This window comes from Bufo bufo, chromosome 10 (assembly GCF_905171765.1).
Source record: "Bufo bufo chromosome 10, aBufBuf1.1, whole genome shotgun sequence".
In the NCBI taxonomy this organism is placed as follows: Eukaryota; Metazoa; Chordata; class Amphibia; order Anura; family Bufonidae; genus Bufo; species Bufo bufo.
In genome coordinates this window covers 42,495,889-42,518,199 of record NC_053398.1, presented here as the reverse complement: position 1 = coordinate 42,518,199, position 22,311 = coordinate 42,495,889, and the positions used below count along the sequence as shown (strand labels likewise).

General features: G+C 45.8%; 1 long non-coding RNA gene across 2 annotated transcripts; it reads left to right on the top strand.

Moving 5' to 3' along the window:
• The first annotated feature begins 182 nt into the window (after nucleotides 1-182).
• LOC120980547 lies at nucleotides 183-20,758 on the top strand. Of its 2 annotated transcripts, none has more exons than XR_005774542.1 (3): nucleotides 183-305; nucleotides 9,172-9,180; nucleotides 20,748-20,758. It is a non-coding gene; the product is annotated as an uncharacterized LOC120980547 (long non-coding RNA). The 2 variants fall into 2 exon arrangements; XR_005774541.1 differs by lacking the exons at nucleotides 9,172-9,180; nucleotides 20,748-20,758 and adding exons at nucleotides 10,045-10,049; nucleotides 13,275-13,286.
• The last annotated feature ends 1,553 nt before the right edge of the window (nucleotides 20,759-22,311 follow it).

The following is a 22,311-nucleotide window of genomic DNA, read 5'->3' as shown; positions in this document are numbered from 1 at the left end:
ATTAAGCAAGAGACTGAGCCTCTCCCGAACGTGACTGAAACACTACTGGACAATCCTGATCTCAATCTGTTTGTGGATGGATCTCGATATGCAGATGAACAAGGCAGATATTATACTGGATATGCAGTTACCTCCTTACATGATGTGCTACAAGCCTCTCTGCCCAGGAGGTTGATTAAATAAATATGTACTCTGCACACCTTGGATCCAGTGTGGGTGCCTGTGAGAGTGGTTTAGACAATATAGAGTTAATCCACGGCACTCCAAAAGATTTGTGCAAAATACATTTTCACATTTAATTCTTTGTTTGCTGAAGAAGGTTGCAATGACCGAAACGTCCGGGAATTTTTGTCTGATATGGCTTAATACTTATGATGTATAAATTAACTGCTCTGGATGTATACAAATGATATTCTGCAAACAAAGAATTAAATGTGAAAATTTATTTTGCACAAATCTTTTGGAGTGCCGTGGATTAACTCTATATTGCCCAGGATGCTGAACTGATAGCCCTCACTGAGGCCTGCAAGAGGGCTGAGGGGGAAGACTGCCAACATATATACGGATTCCAGATACGCTTTTGGAGTAGCTCATGATTTTGGCCCCATCTGGAGGAGCCGCAATTTCATCACTGCCAGTGGAACTCCTGTAAAACATGGTGAAGCTGTGCAAGCGCTCATGAAGGCCCTGGCGATCCCTAAGCAGGTGGCCATACTTAAGGTCAAGGCACACTCAAAACTAGATACTCCAGAGACCCAGGAAATGCCAGAGCTGACAGAGCAGCAAAGGAAGCTGCAATGAGGAGAAGGGAGGAGGTGAAGACAATGGTAGCCCAGACACGGTCGAAGGTCATCAGAGACGAGACTCAGACTCCACGTGGGTCCCACCCTACCAAAGAGAAGGTAAATGCCCCAAGAAAGGTGGAGAAGACTTCTGAAGGACTCCTTAAAGGAGTCTATGGAGACAAAGGGTGCCTGCTAGACAGACAGAATGAAGCATCAGCTGAAGAAGTGTCCGAATGGAGTAGTAGGGGAGCGGGACCAGACTCCGATGATGATTACATGTGGAAGCTTGGGCATTTAATATGCCTACCCCGAAGTCTTTACCCTGTGACTGTGGCATGGGCACATGGCCCTACTCATCTCGGGAAGGAAGCCATGAATAACCTCATATCCTCCATCTTCTTGGCTCCAGCCATCTCCATGTACACGGCCCGATATGGAAGCAGATGCATGGTCTGTGCCAGATGCAACCCTGGAAAAATGGAAAAAGTCCCTGTCAAGTGTTCACCAAAACCTCTCTACCTCTTTCAAAGGATCCAGATTGACCACATACAGATGCCCCCTGCACAGGGATTCCAGTATGCTCTAGTAGTCATAGACAAGTTCTCTGGATGGCCTGAAGCCTATCCCGTGAAGAATCAGACAGCGAAGACAACAGTGAATAAGCTGTTAAATGAGGTTGTCTGAAGATTTGAGGTACCTGAAGTGATAGTGATCAAGGAACTGCCTTCACAGCTGAAGTGGCCCAGGAGATATGGAGATATGGGCTGCATTGGGGACTCTCCTTGCCTTTCATACCACGTACAGACCACAAAGTAGCGGCAAAGTGGAAGTTCTGAATGGCACATTGAAACTAAAAATGCTGAAAATGGCTTAAGAGACTGGTAGACCATGGCCAGACACTATTCCAATTGCCCTATCCAGTGTCAGACATACCCCTAGGGGGAAGGAAAAGCTGTTCCCTTTTGAGATTTTGTTTGGGAGTGCCCCCAAGTTAGGACAGTATTTTCCCTAAGAACTTGCTTTGCAATATGATTGCTTGTCTGCCGATGTATCTGCTCTGTGTAAACACACCTGACTGACCTACATTTTCGAGTATTTTCTTCACTTCCAGATCCCAGACAGATTAATGGAAGTCATACCCTCCAGCCAGGAGATTGGGTTGTGGTGAAAAGGCATGTCAGAAAGACTCTGGAGCCCAGATTTGATGGCCCATTCCAGGTTCTGCTAACTATTCCTACGTCTGTGAAACTCGAGAGGAAGACGTTCTGGATACACGCTTCACACTGTAGGAAGGTTCCAGCCCCCCACCTGGAGGCCTGCTGAGAATGATGTCCTTTCTGGTCTTCCTGTTGTGAGGGCGTGTGGGTCTTGTGGGAGCGTACACGGGCCAAAGTTCATACTGGGCTTCAGATGCCTCAAGTGGCACATGGGTCTTCTGGGTAAATACCACAGAACCAATACAGGTCTTTGAATTTGACTTCTGTGATGTTGCTGATTGCAGATGTCATGACAGTTTAATGTTTGATTTTGCTTCCCTGCAATACTATGTATGTGTCACCAGGACCAATAATGAGTACTGTGCAGCCTGGTCCGATGTACTCACTAATACAGGAGTCAGCTGGGGGTACAAACCAGCTGAGGGATGCAAAGGAAAGATAAAAGGGGAAAACCTCTTGTAACCAGAATACATTTGAACACCAAGAACATGAGAAAAACTCAGCTCAGAACATGTCAATAATATCCCACAGATCAAAGGGGGCCCCTGGGTTGCCATCCATTGATACTGACAATAGAATCCCCCCAACCAACAGACTTGGGAATGTACGTTTTGAGGAAATATCCATCTGATAAATATGGGCCTTGGGTACAGTTCCACCTTAAGGACATTGCAGACAGGCCTGTCCCAAATCCCACCCCTAGTTCACTGCCAATACAAGAGCCTAACCCCTTATTACCAGGGAAAGTAGCTACACCCCTCTTTACTGTAGAGGAGACATTGGCAGTGGAAACAGGATTTTCTGACCGTAATTTTTGGTTGGAATGGATGAAGTACACGGCATCACAGGTAAACAGATCTGGGGTTATCACCTGTGCCACAGCCAGGCCTCACTTAGGAACTGTGCCCCTTCACCTAAGTCCCAGCCAATATTCATCTTTTACAAGCATTTATGTGAATCAGACTGCCGACATGACTGAATGCAAGGTTTGGGAAGAGAAGTTCCCAATCTTAAGAGAAACCCCTGAACTTGGGGAGGGATAACCATATACAAGGGGAATTACCCCTGTTTTGAGATAGAGGGCAAAAAAGGGAAAAACATGGGCAGGTTTCTTGAAGGATATTGTGGAACTGTGGTAAATACCACTGGTGAACCCTATCAAAGTAATTTGATGAACCAGACTCAAGCATTACGGGATGTGATCTGGTTGTGTGCAGATATGAAACTAAGGACAAAGTTGACAATTGTCTGGCATGGGTAATGTGCCTTAACCCTAGTGTTGATGCCCTTCCATGTATTTAATCCCCTTGACTGGGAGAAAACCATTGAGAAAATAAGAAGCCCTGGGTTAGGATTTGGTTATGCCCAAGGAGAGACGATGGGGAGGAGAAGGTGGGATACCAGCCCAGGAGGCAGCCTAGATTCCCACGTGTATATAGATGCTATAGGAGTCCCCAGGGTGGTCCCAGATGAGTTCAAAGCCAGAAGTCAAATGGCAGCAGGGTTTGAAGCTTTAATCCCTATAGTTACTATAAACAAAAATGTGGATTGGATCAACTATATCTATTACAATCAGCAGAGATTTGTGAATTACACCAGAGATGCATTGAAGGGTATGGTGAAGCAGCTGGGGCCCACTAGTGTTATGGCATTCCAAAATAGAATGGCCCTGGACATGCTACTAGCAGAAAAAAGTGGTGTGTGCAAAATGAATGGAAATGGGACGGCTCACTCACTAAATACACGGATTGGTGCCAATGTCCAAAATAGAATCACCCCTTCAAAACAGTAAAATTTAAATAGTATTGGACCGGCACTCAAACATATGGATTCACGCAGAGAACCAGTATAGTATGGTAAAATAGTGCAATTTATTAAAACATTAAATACATAAAAGCATACATACACATAATAGTGGGATGGATGAGGTAATAGGTGGATTAACTCATATAAAGTCCATACAATGCAAGTTGTTGAAGGGAATTAATAATGTCCCATATTTGTGCGAATGATGTCTAGTAAGCAAAATCGATTGCAAACACTATCCAAATATAATGAATAGAAAAAATTGATAGAAAAAAATCGATAACAGTCTTCAACTGTGTTGAGTAGGGTACTCACTTTTGCGCAGCTCTGTGGCGTCCCACGTGTAAGAGCGCTTACCTTGGTGTCGGTTTAGTCAAATGTAAACGGCAGAGTGAAATTGCTTAACTGATGTCATAAAATCGGATCTCCGTAAGATCGCTTCAATTATCGCGAGATGAGCTGTTTCTTTTTCTTTCTCTTTCGTATAATACAGACTCTGTCAATCGCGGCTAAAATCGTGGTGAAGCTTTGATCTTGTGATCATGGATTATTACCAGTAGCCAGCCGTTAATAAAATCGACCACCAGTCGGTTTCCTTACATTCGTTTCAGAGGATAATTTCCTAGGTCTCTTTCAGTATTGCATGGCCATGCTTAAAATTCCGGACTCTTTATGAATATCCCATTGAATCCAGACGCGTTTCGAAATAGATCCCTATTTCTTCCTCAGTGGGTTTGTTCATATTCAAGAGTCCAAGACCTTATATACTTGTCTGTTAATTGCTGGGGCGGATCCCAGCAAATCAAGGAAAGAACGCAACACATGGGTCAGGGGTGGGCCAGCAAGTACTCCCCGCCTTTTTTCTTTCAAAAAACTGCATTGCGGTAATAATGCGTCTTTGATGCGATTTATTCCGCATACATGCGTTTTTTGGGGAATAGTTGCAGAATATCATACTAACAACAACCAATGTTTCTAAATCGCAATCCCACTTTTAGATTTAAAATTACAATTAAATACAATATATTGCACATAAATTTGGGCACTATAACTAAAATCAATATATGCACATATACTATGCTGGTTTGCGAATCTTCCTACATACAATAAAATGATATAAAATTTCATAAAATTTTCATAAAACATTTTCATTATTTTTTTTTTCTAAGATTTGAAGTCAGTTCTAAGATGGGGTTGTGTGGGGGTGCCGATCACGAAGGGGACATCCCAGTGCTGATAGACAGCCGGGCATGGGATATCCCTTCGGCAAGGGGCATCCCCACAAATCCTTTGCCACATTTTTCACAAAAAGCCGAAAATTTCCAATTCGGCATTTAATCCTGCAGGTGATACACTGCCAAACTCAAATATTCGCCTAGACTCCCTCCGTGACATTTTAGCAATATAGTTGCCTCCCCTCCAGTGCTTATCCACCTTCTCCAGTGCCGCAAATGTCAAGCCCCTTGGATCCTGATGATGGAACTCTTTGAAATGTTTGGATAAGGGATGAGTTAACATTCCTTTTTTTATATTGCTAATATGTTCGGCCAAGCGTACACTCGAGAGTCGCTTTGTTCTGCCGATATATTGTTTTTGACACGGACACGGAGGGAGTCTAGGCGAATATTTAAGTTTGGCAGTGTATCACCTGCAGGATTAAATGCCGAATTGGAAATTTTTGGGTTTTTGTGAAAAATGTGGCAAAGGATTTGTGGGGATGCCCCTTGCCGAAGGGATATCCCATGTCCGGCTGTCTATCAGCACTGGGATGTCCCCTTGGTGATGGGCAACCCCACACAACTCCATCTTAGAACTGACTTCAAATCTTAGAATATTTTTTTTATGAAAATAGTATATGTGCATATATTAATTTTAGTTATAGTGTCCAAATTTATGTGCAATATATTGTATTTAATTGTAATTCTAAATCTAAAAGTGGGATTGCGATTTAGAAACATTGGTTGTTGTTAGTATGATATTCTGCAACTATTCCTCAAAAAACGCATGTATGCGGAATAAATCGCATCAAAGACGCATTATTACCGCAATGCGGTTTTTTGAAAGAAAAAAGGTAGGGAGTAGAGTTGAGCGAACACCTGGATGTTCGGCCGAACTTCGTCCCGAACACGGACCCCATTGAAATCAATAGGGACCCGAACTTTTCGGCACTAAAAAGGCTGTAAAACAGCCCAGGAAAGGGCTAGAGGGCTGCAAAAGGCAGCAAAAATGTAGTTAAATCCCCTGCAAACAAATGTGGATAGGGAAATGAATAAAAATAAAAATAAAATAAATAAAAATTAACCAATATCAATTGGAGAGAGGTCCCATAGCAGAGAATCAGGCTTCATGTCAGCAGAGAATCAGTCTTCATGTCATAGCAGAGAATCAGGCTTCACGTCAGCCAAAACTGGAACAGTCCATTGTCATATATTTAGGCCCCGGCACCCAGACAGAGGAGAGAGGTCCCATAACAGAGATTCAGGATTCATGTCAGCAGAGAATCAGTCTTCATGTCATAGCAGAGAATCATGCTTCACGTCACCCAAAACTGGAACAGTCCATTGTCATATATTTAGGCCCCGGCACCCAGACAGAGGAGAGAGGTCCCATAACAGAGATTCAGGCTTCATGTCAGCAGAGAATCAGTCTTCATGTCATAGCAGAGAATCAGGCTTCACGTCAGCCAAAACTGGCACAGTCCATTGTCATATATTTAGGCCCCGGCACCCAGACAGAGGAGAGAGGTCCCATAACAGAGATTCAGGCTTCATGTCAGCAGAGAATCAGTCTTCATGTCATAGCAGAGAATCAGGCTTCACGTCAGCCAAAACTGGAACAGTCCATTGTCATATATTTAGGCCCCGGCACCCAGACAGAAGAGAGAGGTCCCATAACAGAGATTCAGGCTTCATGTCAGCAGAGAATCAGTCTTCATGTCATAGCAGAGAATCAGGCTTCACGTCAGCCAAAACTGGAACAGTCCATTGTCATATATTTAGGCCCCGGCACCCAGACAGAGGAGAGAGGTCCCATAACAGAGATTCAGGCTTCATGTCAGCAGAGAATCAGTCTTCATGTAATAGCAGAGAATCAGGCTTCACGTCAGCCAAAACTCGAACAGTCCATTGTCATATATTTAAGCCCCGGCACCCAGAAAGAGGAGAGAGGTCCCATAACAGAGATTCAGGCTTCATGTCAGCAGAGAGTCAGTCTTCATGTCATAGCAGAGAATCAGGCTTCACGTCAGCCAAAACTGGAACAGTCCATTGTCATATATTTAGGCCCCGGCACCCAGACAGAGGAGAGAGGTCCTATAACAGAGATTCAGGCTTCATGTCAGCAGAGAATCAGTCTTCATGTCATAGCAGAGAATCAGGCTTCACATTAGCCAAAACTGGAACAGTCCATTGTCATATATTTAGGCCCCGGCACCCAGACAGAGGAGAGAGGTCCCATAACAGAGATTCAGGCTTCATGTCAGCAGAGAATCAGTCTTCATGTCATAGCAGAGAATCAGGCTTCACGTCAGCCAAAACTGGAACAATCCATTGTCATATATTTAGGCCCAGGCACCCAGACAGAGGAGAGAGGTCCCATAACAGAGATTCAGGCTTCATGTCAGCAGAGAATCAGTCTTCATGTCATAGCAGAGAATCAGGCTTCACGTCAGCCAAAACTGGAACAGTCCATTGTCATATATTTAGCCCCGGCACCCAGACAGAGGAGAGAGGTCCCATAACAGAGATTCAGGCTTCATGTCAGCAGAGAATCAGTCTTCATGTCATAGCAGAGAATCAGGCTTCACGTCAGCCAAAACTGGAACAGTCCATTGTCATATATTTAGGCCCCGGCACCCAGACAGAGGAGAGAGGTCCCATAGCAGAGATTCAGGCTTCATGTCATAGCAGAGAATCATGCTTCACGTCACCCAAAACTGGAACAGTCCATTGTCATATATTTAGGCCCCGGCACCCAGACAGAGGAGAGAGGTCCCATAGCAGAGATTCAGGCTTCATGTCATAGCAGAGAATCATGCTTCACGTCACCCAACACTGGAACAGGCCACTGTCAGATATTTTTAGGCCCCGACACCCAGACAGAGGAGAGGTTCATTCAACTTTGGGTTGCCCCGCAATATAATGATAAAATTAAAATAAAAATAGGATTGAATGAGGAAGTGCCCTGGAGTACAATAATATATGGTTAAGGGGAGGTAGTTAATGTCTAATCTGCACAAGGGATGGACAGGTCCTGTGGGATCCATGCCTGGTTCATTTTTATGAACGTCAGCTTGTCCACATTGGCTGTAGACAGGCGGCTGCGTTTGTCTGTAATGACGCCCCCTGCCGTGCTGAATACACGTTCAGACAAAATGCTGGCCGCCGGGCAGGCCAGCACCTCCAAGGCATAAAAGGCTAGCTCTGGTCACGTGGACAATTTGGAGACCCAGAAGTTGAATGGGGCCGAACCATCAGTCAGTACGTGGAGGGGTGTGCACACGTACTGTTCCACCATGTTAGTGAAATGTTGCCTCCTGCTAACACGTTCCGTATCAGGTGGTGGTGCAGTTAGCTGTGGCGTGTGTCGACAAAACTTTTCCACATCTCTGCCATGCTAACCCTGCCCTCAGAGGAGCTGGCCATGACACAGCTGCGTTGGTGACCTCTTGCTCCTCCTCTGCCTTCGCCTTTGGGCTTCCACTTGTTCCCTGTGACATTTGGGAATGCTCTGAGTAGCGCGTCTACCAACGTGCGCTTGTACTCGCGCATCTTCCTTTCACGATCCAGTGCAGGAAGTAAGGTGGGCACTTTGTCTTTGTACCGGGGATCCAGCAGGGTGGCAACCCAGTAGTCCGCACACGTTAAAATGTGGGCAACTCTGCTGTCGTTGCGCAGGCACTGCAGCATGTAGTCGCTCATGTGTGCCAGGCTGCCCAGAGGTAAGGACAAGCTGTCCTCTGTGGGAGGCGTATAGTCATCGTCCTGCGTTTCCCCCCAGCCACGCACCAGTGATGGGCCCGAGCTGCGTTGGGTGCCACCCCGCTGTGAACATGCTTCATCCTCATCCTCCTCCACCTCCTCCTCATCCTCGTCCTCCTCGTCCTCCAGTAGTGGGCCCTGGCTGGCCACATTTGTACCTGGCCTCTGCTGTTGCCAAAAACCTCCCTCTGAGTCACTTCGAAGAGACTGGCCTGAAAGTGCTAAAAATTACCCCTCTTCCTCCTCCTCCTCCTCCTGGGCCACCTCCTCTTCCATCATCGCCCTAAGTGTTTTCTCAAGGAGACATAGAAGTGGTATTGTAACGCTGATAACGGCGTCATCGCCACTGGCCATGTTGGTGGAGTACTCGAAACAGCGCAACAGGGCACACAGGTCTCGCATGGAGGCCCAGTCATTGGTGGTGAAGTGGTGCTGTTCCGCAGTGCGACTGACCCGTGCGTGCTGCAGCTGAAACTCCACTATGGCCTGCTGCTGCTCGCACAGTCTGTCCAGCATGTGCAAGGTGGAGTTCCACCTGGTGGGCACGTCGCATATGAGGTGGTGAGCGGGAAGGCCGAAGTTACGCTGTAGCGGAGATAGGCGAGCAGCGGCAGGATGAGAACGCCGGAAGCACGCACAGACGGCCCGCACTTTATGCAGCAGCTCTGACATGTCGGGGTAGTTGTGAATGAACTTCTGCACCACCAAATTCACCACATGCGCCAGGCAAGGGATGTGCGTCAAACCGGCTAGTCCCAGAGCTGCAACGAGATTTCGCCCATTATCGCACACCACCAGGCCGGGCTTGAGGCTCACTGGCAGCAACCACTCGTCGGTCTGTTGTTCTATACCCTGCCACAACTCCTGTGCGGTGTGGGGCCTGTCCCCCAAACATATGAGTTTCAGAATGGCCTGATGACGTTTACCCCGGGCTGTGCTGAAGTTGGTGGTGAAGGTGTGTGGCTGACTGGATGAGCAGGTGGGAGAAGAGGAGGAGGAAGCCGAGTAGGAGGAGGAGGCAACAGGAGGCAAAGAATGTTGCCCTGCGATCCTTGGCGGCAGAAGGACGTGCGCCAAACAGCTCTTCGCCTGGGGCCCAGCCGCCACTACATTTACCCAGAGATATAGCGTCCCTGGCCTTGCTTACTGGTCCACGTATCTGTGGTTAGGTGGACCTTGCCACAGATGGCGTTCCGCAGTGCACACTTGATTTTATCGGATACTTGGTTGTGCAGGGAAGGCACGGCTCTCTTGGAGAAGTAGTGGCGGCTGGGAACAAGATACTGTGGGACAGCAAGCGACATGAGCTGTTTGAAGCTGTCTGTGTCCACCAGCCTGAGTGACAGCATTTCATAGGCCAGTAGTTTAGAAATGCTGGCATTCAGGGCCAGGGATCGAGGGTGGTTAGGTGGGAATTTACGCTTTCTCTCAAATGTTTGTGAGATGGAGAGCTGAACGCTGCCGTGTGACATGGTTGAGATGCTTGGTGACGGAGGTGGTGGTGGTGTTGGTGGTACATCCTCTGTTTGCTGGGCGGCAGGTGCCAACGTTCCTCCAGAGGCGGAGGAAGAGGCCGAGGCGGCAGCAGCAGAAGAAGTAGCAGGGGGAGCCTAAGTGAGTTCCTTGTTTTTAAGGTGTTTACTCCACTGCAGTTCATGCTTTGCATGCAGGTGCCTGGTCATGCAGGTTGTGCTAAGGTTCAGAACGTTAATGCCTCGCTTCAGGCTCTGATGGCACAGCAAGCAAACCACTCGGGTCTTGTCGTCAGCACATTGTTTGAAGAACTGCCACGCCAGGGAACTCCTTGAAGCTGCCTTTGGGGTGCTGGGTCCCAGATGGCGGTGGCCAATAGCAGACGGACTCTCTTGGCGGCGGGTGTTCTGCTTTTGCCCACTGCTCCCTCTTTTGCTACGCTGTTGGCTCGGTCTCACCACTGCCTCTTCCTCCGAATTCTGAAAGTCAGTGGCACGACCTTCATTCCATGTGGGGTCTAGGACCTCATTGTCCCCTGCATCGTCTTCCACCCAGTCTTCCTCCCTGACCTCCTGTTCAGTCTGCACACTACAGAAAGATGCAGCAGTTGGCACCTGTGTTTCGTCATCATCAGAGACGTGCTGAGGTGGTATTCCCATGTCCTCATCATTAGGAAACATAAGTGGTTGTGCGTTAGTGCATTCTATCTCTTCCACCCCTGGCGAAGGGCTAGGTGGATGCCCTTGGGAAACCCTGCCAGCAGAGTCTTCAAACAGCATAAGAGACTGCTGCATACCTTGAGGCTCAGACAGTTTCCCTGATATGCATGGGGGTGATGTGACAGACTGATGGGCTTGGTTTTCATGCGCCATCTGTGCGTTTTCTGCAGAAGACTGGGTGGGAGATAATGTGAACGTGCTGGATCCACTGTCGGCCACCCAATTGACTAATGCCTGTACCTGCTCAGGCCTTACCATCCTTAGAACGGCATTGGGCCCCACCAAATATTGCTGTAATTTCTGCTGGCTACTGGGACCTGAGGTAGTTGGTTCACTAGGACGTGTGGCTGTGGCAGAACAGCCACATCCTCTCCCAGCACCAGAGGGTCCACTAACACCACCACGACCATGTCCGCGTCCCTTACTAGATGTTTTCCTCATTGTTTCCGTTCACCACAATAAGAAAAAAATTATTTGGCCCAATGTATTGAATTCAAATTTAGGCCTTTTTTTACAGGCACCTAACACTATCTGGCTATCTATTTAGGTACCGTATTACACTAATACAGGTACAACAGTAACGACAGATTTAGCTGAATATATATTGTAGGCCTAGTATTTAGGCGCTGGATGACAGGTATCCCTTTTACGGTCAGAATTAAACTTGGAAATGCACGGTAGCGTGTGAAGTTATTGAGGATGACCCTATCCGCACCTTCAATCTAATATACCCTTTTATGGATAGATTTAACCTTGGCCTGATAGTAATTCCCTAAATTTGTGGTTTCTGCTCTAAGTTGGGAATTGTATTTCAACCCAGAACAAAAACTGTGCTTTGGCAGACAATAAATAGATTGACCAGCCACTGCAGTATCAACAGATTTAGCTGAATATAAATTGTAGGCCTAGTATTTAGGCGCTGGATGACCGGTATACGTTTACGGACAGAATTAGACTTGGAGATGCACGGTAGCGTGTGAAGTTATTGAGGATGACCCTATCCGCACCTTCAATCTAATATACCCTTTTATGGATAGATTTAAAGTTGGCCTGATACAGCAGAAACCACTGATTTAGGGAATTGCTAAGTTGGGAATTGTATTCAACCCAGAACAAAAACTGTGCTTTGGCGGACACTAAATAAATTGACCAGCCTCAGCAATAAACACAGATTTAGCTGAATATAAATTTGAGTCCTATTATTTAGGCGCTGGGTGACAGGTATACGTTTAGGGACAGAATTATTTAAACTTGGAAATGCACGGTAGCGTGTGAAGTTATTGAGGATGACACTATCCGCACCTTAAATCTAATATACCCTTTTATGGATCAATTTAAACTTGGCCTGATACAGCAAAAAAAAATTATTTAGGGGATTGCTAAGTTGGGAATTGTATTCAACCCAGAACAAAAACTGTGCTTTGGCGGACACTAAATAAATTGACCAGCCTCAGCAATAAACACAGATTTAGCTGAATATAAATTTTAGGCCTATTATTTAGGCGCTGGGTGACAGGTATACGTTTACGGACAGAATTATTTAAACATGGAAATGCACGGTAGCGTGTGAAGTTATTGAGGATGACACTATCCGCACCTTAAATCTAATATACCCTTTTATGGATCAATTTAAACTTGGCCTGATACAGCAGAAAAAAATTATTTAGGGGATTGCTAAGTTGGGAATTGTATTCAACCCAGAACAAAAACTGTGCTTCGGCAGACAGCAGACAGTATTACAATTGGCTAGCCACAGCTGAAACACCAGATTTAGGGTACTGCTATTTTGGCCAATTGTATTTTACCCCTCAATAAAATAGCAAGCACAGCCAAGCCCCTGATGTAGGATATAGCAAAAAAATAACCACACTATTGATGGTTAAATGGACTTGGTGGCAGCTTGTGCTGGCGCACCACAAGACACAAAATGGCCTCCGATCACCCAAGATAAAAGTGACATAAAAACGCTCTGGGCAGCCTAAAAACAGTGAGCAATTAAATAGCAGCAGTTCAATGATCCACAGCTGTAGATCGATCACTGAATTAAGTGTTTTTGCAGAGTTAATCACTGTCTAATCTCGCCCTAACAGCAGCTGCAACCTCTCCCTACACTGATCATAGCAGAGTGACGTGCGGCGCTACGTGACTTCAGCTTAAATAGAGGCTGGGTCACATGCTGCACTGGCCAATCACAGCCATGCCAATAGTAGGCATGGCTGTGATGACCTCTTGGGGCAAGTAATATGACGCTTGTTGATTGGCTGCTTTGCAGCCTTTCAAAAAGCGCCAAGAAAGCACCGAACACCGAACCCGAACCCGGACTTTTACGAAAATGTTCGGGTTCGGGTCCGTGTCACGGACACCCCAAAATTCGGTACGAACCCGAACTATACAGTTCGGGTTCGCTCATCCCTAATCATTAGGCCTAAATTTTGCGCCTTCTGCCCAATTAGATTTTTTCAATACTATTTTGGATGTTAACAAGTTTGTACGCAATTTGACAGTTTCCAGGCATTTCAATGATATCCCTGCCCCTGCTGATCCCCCGCTGACACAAGAAAACTCATATGAAGAAAATATGTACAAGGATCTCTTGTACAATGAACAAGTGTCATTATGTTGTCTTGCGGGGCTCCAGCAGGAACAAGGAATCATGGAAAGGGCCAAACCAGGTAAAAAACTGAAAGTACGCAATCCATGTTTTTATCCTGGAATGTCACGTACTGGCAGTATGGATATTTTTCAGGAGGTACTAGAAAAGGAACTCAGGCGATTACAAAAAGAGACAAATTATGTTAGAGGTCTTGATAATCTGACCCGCTCACAGGTTCAGGCCCTATCAGAGCTACAGATGTGTGATGAGATTGTGATCAAAATGGCAGACAAGGGGGAGCGGTGATGGTCTTGGACAGGGCTGTGTACAACAAACAAATGTTGGATATGTTATCTGATGCATCCACGTATAAGAGACTAGCAAAGGACCCGCTAGGCCGCTAATAGAGTTCAATAGTAAATATTTGACATTGATCCATAAGGGCAGTGATATGGGTATCTTTGAGGATGCTGAATTTAGGTATCTTTGCGTGGATGCACCATTGACTCCAATAATGCATGCCCTGCCCAAGGTCAACAAATCTGTCCACCCCCCCCCCCCCCCCCCCCTTGCGGCCAATAGTATCAGGAATGGGATCCCTGACAGAACGCCTGGGCAATTGGTTAGATAACATCTTACAACCAATGGTCAGACATGTACCAGGTTTCCTAAAAGACACATCTGATGTCCTAAGAGCCATGTACAATCTCAAATGGCAGCAAAATTTCAAGTGGGTCACGGCAGATGTAGTGGCGTTGTATCCGTCTATTCCCCACAGGGTCGCATTACTGGCCATGGAATTTTACCTCCATAAATATACAGGACATAATGATGGCTTTATTGATTATGCATGTGAGATTGCCAAATTTCTGTTGGTACATAATAATTCTCGCCCTCATTGGCAAACTTGACCATGGCATATTGGGAGGAGAAATATATTTACAACTTGAACAATCCATTTGGCCCTGGATTGGTCTGGTACGGCAGATACATCGACGACCTGCTCCTTATATGGGCGGCGATGTGTCTGCCATCCCAGACCTCCAGGGCTACTTGAATGATAATGCATATAACTTACGCTTCACGTGCACAGTGGAAGAATCCAGCATCAACTTTCTGGATCTGACACTTACTGGTTTTCCAAATGAGATCATACACACACGAACTTATAGGAAAGAAATAGCGGGGAACTCTATTCTGAATGCAAAAAGCCACCACCCATTACATGTCATTAAAGCGATCCCTGTGGGTGAATATATACGAGCTGTTAGGAATTGCAGTTCTCCCCTTACTTTTGAAGATGAATGCATCGCAATAGATAAAAGATTGAAGGTAAGGAATTATCCGGACTGGATGCTCCAGAGAGGTAAAAATATAGCAATACAAAAAAGTAGATCCCATATGCTCTCTGGCTCAAAGGATGGCCGAAACAATGGCAAAAGCCGGGTGAAGGATGTGAATGACCATGGTGACGGGGGGCTGGACTGTGTTCCCACTTTGACTCTAACATACAGTAAACAATTTAGTAAAATACTGAATATAGTAAATGGCTGTTTGCCGATACTATATGACGATGCGATACTATATAATGCATTAAAATCTGGATGTAAAATAGTGCCAAGGAGGGCTCCTACACTGTCCTGCTCCCTGTCACAGTCATTATTCTCATCCAACACAAATGCCAAGAAGAGATGTAACTGGCTCAGCTACAAAGGTTTTACTAAATGTGGTGGCAGCCCATGCAAAACATGTAATTATGTTGTTCCATTACAAACCTTTGAAAATTCTGACCACTCTTGTAGCTTCCCAATTAAAAGTTATATTAACTGTAATACCACTGGCGTGGTATATATAATTCGCTGCACGGAATGTGACCTTATGTATATAGGAAGCACCATACGTAAATTTAAATACAGGTTACTGGAACATCTTAATTATATTAGCAATCCCAATGCTATAAATATCTCCAATGTAGCGAGACACTTTGTGCAGGTTCACGCCCGCAGGACAAAGGGATTTTGTACCTTTGCAGTGGAAAGGGTCTTTGCACCTTTGAGAACTGGTGACCACCGCAAAAAAACTCCTCCTTCATGAGGCGTATTGGATATTCAGGTTGAATAGCAGAGTTCCCGCAGGTCTGAACCTAAAAAAGGAGCTTATGTATCTCTATCAATAATATGTGCTGAAGGTCAGCACATAAATCTCTTTCCAAACTGGTCATATGGATCTCTGTATAGGGGTCTTTTATAGTATAGGATCTAGGCCATATAACTGTTAGTTACCATACGTTTTATTAGATAGCATGCTATTCACACGATGCGGTTTCTGTCCAGCCAGATTTTGGAAGCCTAGAGGTGAAGACTATGTTCGTGCCCCATGATCTGAGGCAAACAGGGGTTAATCTGGAAGAAACCTGAGCATGGTGTGATAGGCATCTATGACTTGATTATGTGTGTTTAGGTAACAGGTGAAAATTAGTGATGAGTGGCAGGGGTCATATTCGAATTCGCGATATTTCGCGAATATTTTGTAGAATATTCGTTGAATATTTTGTAGAATATTCGTTGAATATTCGAAAATTCGAAAATTCACGATTTTTTTTTACTCGAAAAATCGGAAAGGTAATGATTTTATTGCGAATTTTTCAAAATACAACTATTAGATGAAGATTATAGCACTATATTAGCTAAATTGCTCTATATTCGATTTTTTTCGAATATTCTCTATATTGATATAACTTAGTTTTTTCGAATATTCGTAATATTCTAAAACAAGAATATATAGCAATATAGCAAATATTTTAAAAAAACGAATATAGAGCAAAATTCGCAAACACTAATACTCCTAAAGTCAAGTATATTGCAGCCTTCTTATTGGCCCACAAGCTAGAAGCAAAAAAAAATCGGAAAAAAAATAAATAAAAAAAAATAAATTAGAATATTTGAAATTACGAATATATATAACTAAATTCTAAATATTCGCAAATTTTCGAAGTACCTATATTCGCGATAAAAATTCAAAATTCGAATATTCGTGATTAACACTAGTGAAAATCATGATGGAGTGACCAATGGTGGAGGCCTTTCCCTCCCCTTGACTTTGGAGAGGAGGGATTAGTGCACACTTAAAATCATGTTCTCCATTGTGATACTTTGTTTCGACTAGGGACTTTGTGTCTGAAACGCGTCAACAATCACTGTATACAAGGTGGATTTACTACAAAAATAAAGGAGAAGTTTTAGAGGACGTTTATTGAATCTGAAGCCGTCTTTCTTCATATTTTTTGCGTTGCCTTAAACTGGGACACACTCAAGGCTTCAGGAGTCGGGAGCAATACAAGACCAGAGAGGTGAGCTGGATAAAGTAGAGATGCTGGCCTGCCCTGCAGCCAGTGTACTCTCTGAACGTGTATTTAGCACGGCAGGAGGCGTCATTACAGACAGACGCAGCCGCCTGTCCACAGCCAACGTGGACAAGCTCACGTTCATTAAAATGAACCAGGCATGGATCCCAAAAGACTTGTCTGTACCTTGTGCAGAATAGACATTTATTCCACCATCAAACATACATTCTTGTACTCCAGTCAAGTGCAATGATTCTTTGTTTGTTTTTTTATTTGTCCCAATATTTTGGGGGCTACCTACCCCAATAAAAAATAAAAAAAAACATTGTTGGCTACCTCCTTCTCCTCCATTGCTGCCTCCACCTACAACACCACATTCACCGCCTACTCAACCTCCGACTCCATATCCACTTCCTTCTCTGAGTTGCAGGTTAATAATTTGTAATTTTTAGTTATTTTATTTCATTTTAAGTTATTTCCCTATCCACATTTGTTTGCAGAGCAGTTGCCATGCTCTTAAGCACATTTTACTGCCTTTTACATCCCTCTAGCCTTTTCAAGGACTATTTTAGAGCCATTTTAATTTAAAAAAGTGCCAATTTTAGTGCCCTAAATTGAAATAATTCTTATTTTCAATTGTCGGGTGACATTTTACCATTTTTAGCATATACAAACCCCTGCTGCGCCTGGGTGACAAGGGCCTAAATCTCTCAAAATCCTCTGTTGTATTGCTGGGTGACATGAACCCCCTTTTGCCGTGAATGAACCCCTGCTCTGCATTGCTGACATGGGCCTAAATCTCTCAAAATCCTATGTTCTATTGCTGGGTGACATGAACCTCCTTTTGCCATGAATGAACCCCTGCTCTGCATTGCTGACAGGGGCCTAAATCTCTCAAAATCCTCTGATCTATTGCTGGGTGACATGATCCCCCTTTTGCCGTGAATGAACCCCTGCTGTGCCTGGGTGACAGGGGCCTAAATCTCTCAAAATCCTCTGTTGTATTGCTGGGTGACATTAACCCCCTTTTGCCGTGAATGAACCCCTGCTGTGCCTGGGTGACTGGGGCCTAAATCTCTCAAAATCCTCTGTTGTATTGCTGGGTGACAAGAACCACCTTTTGCCGTGAATGAACCCCTGCTGTGCCGTCGTGACATGGGCCTAAATCTCTCAAAATCCTCTGTTCTATTGCTGGGTGACATGATCCCCCTTTTGCCGTAAATGAACCCCTGCTGTGCCTGGGTGACAGGGGCCTAAATCTCTCAAAATCCTCTGTTCTATTGCTGGGTGACATGAACCCCCTTTTGCTGTGAATAAACCCCTGCTGTGCCTGGGTGACAGGGGCCTAAATCTCTCAAAATCCTCTGTTCTATTGCTGGGTGACAATAACCCCCTTTTGCCGTGAATGAACCCCTGCTCTGCATTGCTGACAGGGGCCTAAATTTAGTGAAAACATCTGTTACTGATCGGAAGATGCGCGACTACAAGCGCACGCTGATGATAGCATTCCCACCTGACAGCGGGGGCACAGTGGAAGCACAAGGCGAAGGCAGAGGAGGAGGAAGAGGTCGCCAATGCAGCTGGGGCACCACCAGCACCTGAGAAGGCAGGGTTAGCATGGCCCAAATGTGGAAAAGCTTTGTCAGCCTTGGAGGTGCTGACCTGCCCTGCAGCCAGTGTATAGTGTGAACGTGTGTTTAGCATGGCAGAGAGCATTATCACAGGCCACAGTCAATGTGGACAAGCTTACGTTTATTAAAATGAACCAGGCATGGATCCCACAGGACTTGTCCGTACCTTTTGCAGAATAGACATTTATACCAGCCTCAACCATCCATTCTTGTACTCAAGTGCACTTATTCTTAGTTTTATTTTGTTATATGTCCCAATATTTTGGGGGATACCCCAATTAAAAAAAATAAAATAACACAAATCAGTGTTGGCTACCTATTCCTCCTTCACCGCCGCTTCCACCTACACCGCCACGTCAACCTACACCGCCACATCCACCCATCCACCGCCTCCTCAACCTCCTACTCCTAGATCTAGATTATTATTTTTAATTTTTCTGTATTTTATGTTATTTTAAGTAATTTCCCTATCCACATTTGTTTGCAGAACAGTTGTCATGCTCCTAAGCACATTTTGATGCCTTTTGCAGACCTCTAGCCTTTTCCAGGACTATTTTAGAGCCATGTTAGTGCCCAAAAGTTCGGGTCCCCATTGACTTCAATGGGGTTCGGGTTCGGGGTCAAGTTCCGGTCCCAAACCCGAACTTGTTTTTTCAAGTTCGGCCGAACCTGCCGAACCAGAACATCCAGGTGTCCGCTCAACTCTATCCAAAATCTGTGCTGTTCTGTGTCATATACTGTACTGCATTTGAAAACTGTGTCTTTTGTGGACAGTAAAAAAAAACAGCGTCACAACCAGTAGCAAATCCATAAATATGAAGAAGGTGTGCACTAAGGGGCGGGGAACTGGGCGTGAAGTTAATGGTTCACGCAGAGGCCGTGGCACTGGGCACAATAAAACTGTGCCTGCTGCCAGTGCACCACAAAAAGCAAATTAAGAAAACCGTACCAAGCTTTATGTCTAACTTAGCTGGGCGGCGCACGACAACACTGTCCAAGTCAGACCAGTGCGAACAGTTGGTCGGTTGGATTGCGGAAGATAATGCTTCCAGTCGGTTAAGCACCACCCTCTCTTCCACCAAGTCCAGTCTCTGTAGCCAAGAGTCTGGTCAACCGAACCCTCTCTCTGATCATCCTTCCTCCCACCATGGAGAGGCTTGCCAAACGAGTGATCCCACACTCAGATACTCTATCCAGCGCCTCTATTACATTTGGCCCTCATGCCCAGCACGTTTAAAGAGGGACCTGAGATATTGTGCCCTGATTCCCAACCTCTTGAGCCTTCACAGTCTCAAGAAGATGACGGTGGTGAACGGCAATCATTAGTTCATGAGGTGAATGATGATGAGACACAGTTATCGATCACTGAGGTTGTGGTTAGGTCAAGTCAGGAGGATGAGCAGAGTCAGGAAGTGGAAGAGGAGGTGGTTGACGATGAGGTCACTGACCCAACATGGGAAGATGAAAAGCCTAGCGAGGACAGCAGTACAGAGGGGGAGGGATCCGCAGCACCGCAACAGGCTGGAAGAGGCAGTGGGGTTGCAAAAGGGAGAAGTCGGCCCACACCAAACAGGCCCGCAACCGTTACACCGAGCACCCACATGTGTAAATCTACCTTGCCAAGGGGTAGGTGTTCCGCAGTATGGCTCTTTTTTGAGGAAAGTGCAGACGACAAAAGAGTGGTAGTTTGCAACCTGTGCCGTAACAAAATGAGCCGGGGTGTGAACACTAGCAACCTCACCACCACCAGCATGATCCGCCACATGGCATCCAAGCACCATAATAAGTGGGCCAAACGCCTGGGTCCACAGTCTGCGGGTCACACTACTGCCTCCTCTTCCCCTGTGTTACATGCTGTCCAATCCCCTGTCCAAGACGCAGGCCCGGATGCCTCTCGCCCTGCACCTGGACCTTCGAATGAACCAGCAGCAACAACATCCACTTCCCTGTCCCAGTGCAGCGTCCAAATGTCCATACCACAGTCATTTGAACACCAGCGCAAATAAACACCCACCCACCCTCAGGCCATAGCACTTAATTGCCAACTTTCCAAATTACTGGCCCTTGAAATGTTGCCATATAGGCTTGTGGACACTGAGGCCTTCCGCAGCCTGATGTCGGCCGGGGTCCCTCAGTTCGCAGTCCCCAGCCGCCATTTTTCACTGTGTGCCGTGCCCGCCTTACACCAGCATGTGTACCAGAACATCACCCGTGCCCTGACCAACGCAGTTACTGGGAAGGTCCACTTAACCACGGACATATGGACAAGTGCTGGTGGCCAGGGATGCTACATTTCCCTGACCGCACACTGGGTGAATGTGGTGGAGGCCGGGAGTGAGTCGTACCCTGGGATGGCACATGTGCTACCCATGTCCAGGATTGAGGGCCCTACGTCCATCAGGGTCTCCGCAAGCAGCTATGTTACTGGCTCCAACCCCCACTTCTCCTCCTCCACCTCATCCTCCTCCACTTCCACCTCCAGCACCAGTCAGCCATCAGTTGCTAGCTAGAAGCAGTGTAGCAGTGCTGTGGGTAAACGTCAACAGGCCGTGCTGAAGCTGATCTGCTTAGGGGACAAACAGCACACTGCCGCAGAGCTTTTGCAGGGTATAAGGGACCAGACTGAGCTGTGGCTCTCGCCACTCAACCTACAACCAGGCATGGTTGTGTCTGACAATGGCCGTAACTTGGTGGCGGCTTTGGAGCTCGGCAACCTGACACACATCCCATGTCTAGCCCACGTCTTAAACTTAATGGTTCAGCGGTTTATCAAAACATACCCCAATTTGCCAGAGCTACTAGTGAAGGTGTGCCGCGTGTGTGCACATTTCCACAAGTCGTCCGCAGCTTCAGCCAGTCTGTCAATGCTGCAACAGCACTTGCGGCTTCCAGCTCACCGACTGTTGTGCGACGTGAGCACTTTCTGGAACTTTACGTTCTACATGCTGGCCAGGCTTTGCGAGCAGCAGAGGGCAGTTGTGGAATACCAGTTGCAACATGGTCGTCGCCTTTCGAGTCAACTGCCACTTTTCACAAGCGAGGAGTGGGCATTTATGTCAGACCTCTGTGAGGTTTTAAAATTTTTTGATGAATCCACACAGATGGTTAGTGGCAATAACGCTATTATCAGCGTAACCATCCCACTGCTGTGTCTACTCAAACGATTGCTGCTCTTAATTAAGGTCGTCGCTCTGAATGTGGCAGACGAGGAAATGGGGGAGGAACGGAACGGAAAAATGAAAATACGGAAACGGAATGCATAGAGTACATTCAGTTTTTTTTGCGGAACCATTGAAATGAATGGTTCCATATACGGACCGTATACGGAAAGCAAAAAACGGCCAGTAAACGGGAAAAAAAAACGGTTGTGTGCAGGAGGCCTAAATGTCATGTAATTGTCGATAAAAGCCTTTGAAACGTATGAAGTGCGTATAATTATATTTCACTACATCACAGAAACAAAGTTTAGCAGCAAACTTTGTGAAAACTAATATTTGTGTCATTCTCAAAACTTTTGGCCACGACTGTACAGTAGTGGAATATATCACACTGTAGTATACTGAATGGACACTAGGTGGTAATATAGCACTCAAATAGCTGTAACACTGTATGTTAGCATGAATGCTTCTCAATGCAACATAGGTATTAGGTGAACACAAGATGGCGCTGTAGTACCGGAATTAGAGACAACATAAGGATAACAATAACTTGCTCAATGTGTTCGCTGTGCAAACTATGATAAGTAGAGGTACTACATATCATAAC